At 33.5% G+C, this 7,500-nt stretch overlaps 1 pseudogene; it reads right to left on the minus strand.

Moving 5' to 3' along the window:
- Window positions 1-7,500, minus strand: part of LOC122351757 — a 63,346-nt pseudogene that overhangs the window by 11,874 nt on the left and 43,972 nt on the right.

Below are 7,500 nucleotides of genomic sequence, written 5' to 3' on the forward strand. Positions count from 1 at the left end.
GTTTATAGCGGTCCTGACCGAACATCACCGAGCGCAGGGAATGGGAAGCCTCGAACAGTTTCCGACGGACCTGAGTCTGTTGCTGGAAGGAATCGATAAGACAGATGTATTCTACCTTATCTTTCCTTGTGAAAAATACTTGGAAATGAGCAAGTGGACAAGTCACGGATCGGTCATATCTCCACACATTCAGTTAAAGCAAGCATAGGCATGTTATCCTCCTGGGTCCCAGCTATTCATTTTGTCCTCTATAAAGGACGTTTGTTTTTAATGAATGTAATGTGATTTTGCCTGTGAAAAATCTTACATTTACTTTGCCTAAAATCTTACATTAAGTGAATTACATTATAATAACATAATATCATGTTTATTACGATGCAATAACCATTTCTCAGTTTTTTCCCAGTAAAACTGTGTGTGTGTGTGTGTGTGTGTGTGAGGGTTGCCATTTGTGGTTTATGGGGACATAAATTTGTTTAATGACATGGGTATGACAAATTGTAGGTGGTTTATGCATAATGCAAAAGGCTTAAAAAACACAAACATACTAAATGTTGTATGTTTGTGGGTGTATGTGTGTGTTCCCACTTTCAAATAAGCATAAAACACACAAACATCGATATGTATAAAAGTATAAGAAAAGGACTGACTGTTAGATTTATTCATATACAGACATTTAACAAAATTAATACATTTCTAAGACGCCTAAATTATTTTTATATAGTAAATACCTTGATGCAGATGCTGATATTTAAAAAGCAAGATGAAATGTAACGCATGTAATACATGCTTGTAACGTAAATCAATAAGATTTATATCTGTATACTGAATACTATTGCTGTTTTTGCGCAGCTTGGGCCTCTCGATAAATGTGGTGTCTTGCCTTCATTTTCTCAATAACTGATGTCCTCTACAGACGGCATAGAAGAACAAGATTGTTCTATATCTCCTATGATTTGTTTGCTTGGTTATGCATTTTAGGCTGACAACAAGACATCAATATTTAATCATTTGACTCTATAAAGCCAAGACATCTAAGTGATATTTACTGCGTATCATTTTACGCAAGTATTGTGCTAATACTGTTATAAAGATCTCATCGATTTACATCACAAGCATCAGTATTTCAATTTGCTTTTTGGCCATATAAATATCAGCATCTACACTAAACTGCTATTTTTGCTCAGTGTGGGCCTTCTCCATATTCTCACTATTTCAGCCTATATAAGCCACAAAAGCCTGATGCATCAAATGTGATGTTAGCAAAAGCCTGTTAGATCCCAAACCCGCCGCTGATTCACCTTGCTAAGCTTCTCGATCTGTCTCTCCAGCTCCTCAATGCTTGTGACCTGATCACCTTCATCCTGCAAAACAAGACCAGGAACAGCTGACATGCTGATTAAAAAAAAAACAAAAAAAACATCGGGACTAGTTACACTAATTTTTCAACAGTTCCATTAGAACAACAAACAACTTTACAAATAATACAGAATTACTGAAACTAAGCTACAAAAATTATTTCTTTTTTTACAAAAAAACATTTAACCCACATTACATACATTGGGGTCATTCTGTGTCAAATTTTCCCCATCTTATATTTTGGATTTTGTTTAGATATTTTCAGTAGAAAAATAAACAACCCTCACTTATATGCAAAGTGACCACATTTGGTTTTTTTTTTCAGCCACTGAAAATGGGTTAAAATTGAACAATCTGCACACGAAGGCATATCAAAATCTCCACAGCTCCGATAATTAACCATGTAGGGCCATAAAAGTGACCATATTGAAAGAATTTGACAAGAATTAAAATCTAAAATCATATTAAGATATCTTTAAATCTTTTTGAGTTACAGAAATCCCAACTTTAATGTAAAAAAAGTTTTTTTGTTTGTTTTTTTTTCAACTGTCACCACTGGTATTTATCAATGAAAAAGATTTTACTAGCAGACAAATTAATTTTTCCCACCCTACAAATTTGAGTGTCAATTATAATTGTATTCTCCTATATAAAAAATGCGTCCATGGCATTTAACGTTTTATATATAAATACATAAATAAATATACATATATAAATAAATATATTTTATATATATATATATATGTATATGTATATATATATATATATATATATATATATATATATGTATATATATATATATATATGTATATATATATATATATATATATATATATGTATATATATATATATATATATATATATATATATATATATATATATATATATGTATGTGTGTATATATATATATATATATATATGTGTATATATATATATATATATATATATATATATATATATATATATATATATATATATATATATATATATATATATATATATATAAAAATACAAATATATATATATAAATACAAATATATTTATTTATTTATATTTCCCACAAAAAAAAAAAAAGGTTCTTTACCTCATCTTCACATGCCTCTGCTTTTTTCCCTTTCTTCCCACCAAAATCATCTTCATCCTCCTCCTCCTCTCCTTGTTCATCGCTGTCATCGTCTTCCTCATCGTCTTCATCGCTCTCCCCTCCTTTGCGCTTTCGTTTACGGCTGTTGGCCGGTGTACTGGTGGACTGACCCTCCTCTCCTCCGACGCTGCTCTCTCGCTTTCCTGTCCTCTTAGCATAGATGCTTCTCAGTCTAAAACAAACATGAACAGCCAAAAAAAAACATGCATTACAATCACAATCAAATAATAACTGATGTGCAGTCTGATTTATGTTTTGTATCAGGGTAAGATCAGTAAGATAACAGTGTGTGATGAGTGTAAACAAGCGTCTTACTTCCGCAGGTTCCCCTCGATCAGCCATTTGTCTCGTCGCAGGTTAGTCATATTGTCTATGTTTTTGTCGATCTCACTGGACACAAAAAAAATGAATCTTGACACTGAAAATTTGTAAGCACCTTAGTATTACTAAAATCTTACATTAAGTGAATTACATTATAATAACATAATATCATGTTTATTACGATGCAATAACCATTTCTCAGTTTTTTCCCAGTAAAACTGTGTGTGTGTGTGTGTGTGTGTGTGTGTGTGTGAGGGTTGCCATTTGTGGTTTATGGGGACATAAATTTGTTTAATGACATGGGTATGACAAATTGTAGGTGGTTTATGCATAATGCAAAAGGTTAAAAACACAAACATACTAAATGTTGTATGTTTGTGGGTGTATGTGTGTTCCCACTTTCAAATAAGCATAAAACACACAAACATCGATATGTATAAAAGTATAAGAAAAGGACTGACTGTTAGATTTATTCATATACAGACATTTAACAAAATTAATACATTTCTAAGACGCCTAAATTATTTTTATATAGTAAATACCTTGATGCAGATGCGGATATTTAAAAAGCAAGATGAAATGTAACGCATGTAATACATGCTTGTAACGTAAATCAATAAGATTTATATCTGTATACTGAATACTATTGCTGTTTTTGCGCAGCTTGGGCCTCTCGATAAATCCAAGCCGCTTATACGCTGACTATTTTATAATATATATGCCACAAAAGCCTGAACTATCAAATGTGACGCTTATAAAAACATGTTGTAAAAAGCATGAAAAGTATGTATATTTCAGCACTGTGTAGTGAAGCGCACCTGACCACGCTCTTGCTGCAGGACAGCTCATTGACCAGGAAGGCCAGTATGGAGGCTTTCTGAGACGGCGTGTGGGCCTGGAAAGCTTTGGTCTTCAAGCTCTCGGCCAGCGGCGCCAGATCCGTCTGTCCACAGTGAGCTTCCATATAGATCTGCAGCACCTCGGACACATTGTCCCGGTTCAGGCCGACGTTGGTCACATGGTCTCCCAGAGCCGTCTTTGCCTGAAGAAGAGAGCAATGCAATGAGGAATTCAATGTGACAAAGGTAGCGAGTTAATACGTTCAAAGAGAACTGAATGATCGCGATAATCTAAGAGGCAGGGTAACATCGTTTAATTTGGGAGTTTCTTAAGGCAGGACAGAGGCTTTTTATTAAGACTGTGAACGCATGTAAGATTAGTGCCCAAAAAAAAAAAAAAAAAAAAAAAAAAAAAAAAAAATCAGAACTGAATTCTTGCTCTTTATTGGAGATGTTCAGCTTGAAGACGAGCAGCAGAAAGCAAGCACGAGGGAATATTCTAAAATCAGACTTTATGTATTTTTTTATTTATATGTATATATACACATACACACACACACACATACACATATATATATATATATATATATATATATATATATATATATATATATATATATATATATATATATACACATACATACATACATATACACACACAATTTTTTTTTATTAATTTTTATTATTATTTATTTAATTTTTTTACACATTTCTTGCTGATTTTAGGAAATTAAAATGAGAAGATAAATGGCAAAATCTGAGATCAAATCAATTGTTTATTTACAGTCTTTGCTTTTCAGGCAATTTTTCTTTTTGTAAAAATAATATACTAGTAAATCTAAAAATTACCACCGACTACTACTGTGCTTTTTTATGACACAAAATGTTACAAAACCCTTTTGTAAAATAAAGAGATCTGCTTTCTTAGTCTCTATGCTTGCCATAATTTAACATATCATTTATAGTAAAAATGTGGTTATACAAAAAAAAAAAAAAAAAAAAAAAAAAAAAAAAAAACCTTACTACATAACGCCATGGCTATTTTTCTTAAGGGATCTGTATGTGTGTACTGAATCTTTTCTCTTTGTTTTATTTTTATACTTTTACTGCCTTAATGGTTTGTTGCTTTGTGCCGTTGAAAACATTTTTCACACAAAAATCCAGATTTAAAAAAAATTTAAATAAAAAATAAAATCAAATGATTTGCGTTTCACTCTCCATGGTCCCAATTGGAATAATGATTAGTTTCAAATCAGGACTTACGATTTAAAATCAAAATGCTTTTCGATGATCCAAATCAAATAAATAAAGTCTCAATCTTAATAAAATGACTTGGAGCGCTGCTTCTTCATCACTAAATGTGGAAGAAATGCTGAAATTCTTAAAGAAGTCACAAATTTGAATTAATTGTAGCAGTTCCAGAGTAAATGAATCACTTTATCGTTTTTTGTTGAGTGTTTGAGTGAGCCCTTGATTGATTCATTTAAACCACTTTTTCGTAACACTGTTGTTAAATTAGTTATTAAATATGATTAAATTTGAAACATGTTTATCAAAATGTTTAATAACTCATTCAAATGAAATGCATTCAATTAGTTACATTTCAGTTTAGAGAATCGATTCGATCACTGCAGTTCAGGTTATGAAATCAACTGAAAGCACCGGTCCTCTCGTAGCACTGAAGTGAACGTTTCATGACTCAGGGTCTCACCCGGTGTCCCGCAGGGAGTCCTGGGTCACATACAGCAGCAGACAGCATGCGCACCAGCAGGTCCTGGACGAAGCCCATGCTGTCGCCCACGTTCAGCAGCCCTGCCTGCAGCACCCCGAGGGACGGCACGCGTCAGCGCCGAGATCGGACCCCAGGACCTTCCCGAAGCAGCGCAGGAACTGCATGACCATAAGACAGTCTGAGAAACAGCCTCCGGGCAACAGCAGACCCGCTATCCGTGACAGCGCCGGCAGAGGCTGGAGAGAGACACACGCTGAATTCAGTCAAGAACCAGTTTATGTGCCTGTCATTGTGTGTATGTGGTTGCTATGGAGTTCTGGGTGGTTGCTATAAAGTCTCGTGCGGCTAGGTGGGCGATTTTGAGGATATTTGAGTATCATGGCCCAAAGTTTGAGATAATTAAGTCTCTAATGCTAAACAAGGAAGAATTTATCTGATTAAAACTGCATTAAAAGGATTGCAATAATATATACTGCATTTACTTGATCAACATTTTAAATATTATTATTTTAAACAACATAATAGGTTATTTAAATTTTTTTATAGGTAATATATTTCTGGGTTTTCAGCATCATTAATCTCCAGTGTGACATGATCCTTCAGAAATTATTCTAAAATGCTGATTGCATTTAATCTGATCATAATTGATTTGTTATTATTGGCGTTAGATTACTGGTAACGGTTATTGTTATCGATCGTTTTTGCAGCTTACAATAGATTATAAAAGCCTTTACTGTCACTCGATTCATTCAGCACATCCTTTATGAACAGAAGTACTAGTATCTTTAGAAATTAAACGGCTTCAGGATTTCCACAAAAATATGAAGCAGCGCATCCATTTTCAACGCTGCATATTAGCATGATTTCTGAAGGATCACGTGACACTGAAGACTGGAGCGTCGTGGGAATAAATTCGATTTTGACATTAACGTAGAAAAAAAGTTGTGTTAAAACAATATTTCAAAATGTACAGTTTTTACTGAACGAGCAAATAAATGCAGCAATTTTTTAACCAAAAATAAGACAAAACATTTGGCTAGTAATTAGAAAATTGGTTTGGTGCCACCGATTGCTCAGAAATGGTGCATTTAATCTTTATATTTGGTTGTGTGTTCACCTTGTGGTCTGACAGACACAGGTCTTCATTGGGTTTGTTCAGCTCTTTGGCCATCTCCAGCTCTAGCCGTCTTAGCTCCAGTTTGCGCTCCTTGTTCAGTCGTTTCTCATCTCGTTTCTCCTGTTTCAGTCGCTCTTTCTCCTGTGGAAAGATTTAGGAAGATCTGACAAACCATGTGTGCCAATAAGACTGAACTTCTCAATCACAGTCCACATGACTGAATGGGCGAAGGATCACAGGAGGATGGAGACACAAAAAGAGAGATGAGGAGACGGGAATAAGAGGAGATGAAAGGAGAAAAAAAGGGAATGATGAAATGATAAAAGAAGCCGTATAACACACCTCAGCTTTCTTCCTGGCCTCTATTGCCTTCATCAACATCACATGCTGCCGACGTCTCTCCCGCTCCTACAACGAACATCAGACATCAGAGAAGGAAAGAAACAAAACTATACAGGAAAGAATGAAAGCACACACAGAAGAAGAGTTCAAATGAGCAAAAACGTGAATTGCAAAGAAAAAAAAAAAGAATAAAATAATAACGAAAGAAAGCAAATACAAGAAGGAAGGAAGGATGGATGGAAGGAAGAAAGAAAATTTAAAGAACAAATAAAAGAAATTAAAACAATGAACAAAAAAAGACAATAGGAAAACCCAACAAAAGCAAATAAATGAAAAAAAGAAATGAAAAAAAAGAGAATGAAGAATGAACATACTTTTCCAGGTTAATGTTAACTCACACCATTAAAATAAATAAATACATTTAGTGGTGTGTGTGTGTGTGTGTGTGTGTGTGTGTGTATACATTATATTTTTAAAACATTTTATTTTAATTTTGATTTGGCTAACATTACCAAGAAATAATGAAAGAAGTAAAAAAAAAAAAAAAAAAAGAATGAAAAAAAATAACACTTAAAACACAAAGACAACAAATAGGGGAAAAAAAAAAAAACTAATAAATACTTTTCAGTACGGTATGTTAACGTTT

Source organism: Puntigrus tetrazona, chromosome 9 (genome assembly GCF_018831695.1).
Source record: "Puntigrus tetrazona isolate hp1 chromosome 9, ASM1883169v1, whole genome shotgun sequence".
Lineage (NCBI taxonomy): Eukaryota > Metazoa > Chordata > Actinopteri > Cypriniformes > Cyprinidae > Puntigrus > Puntigrus tetrazona.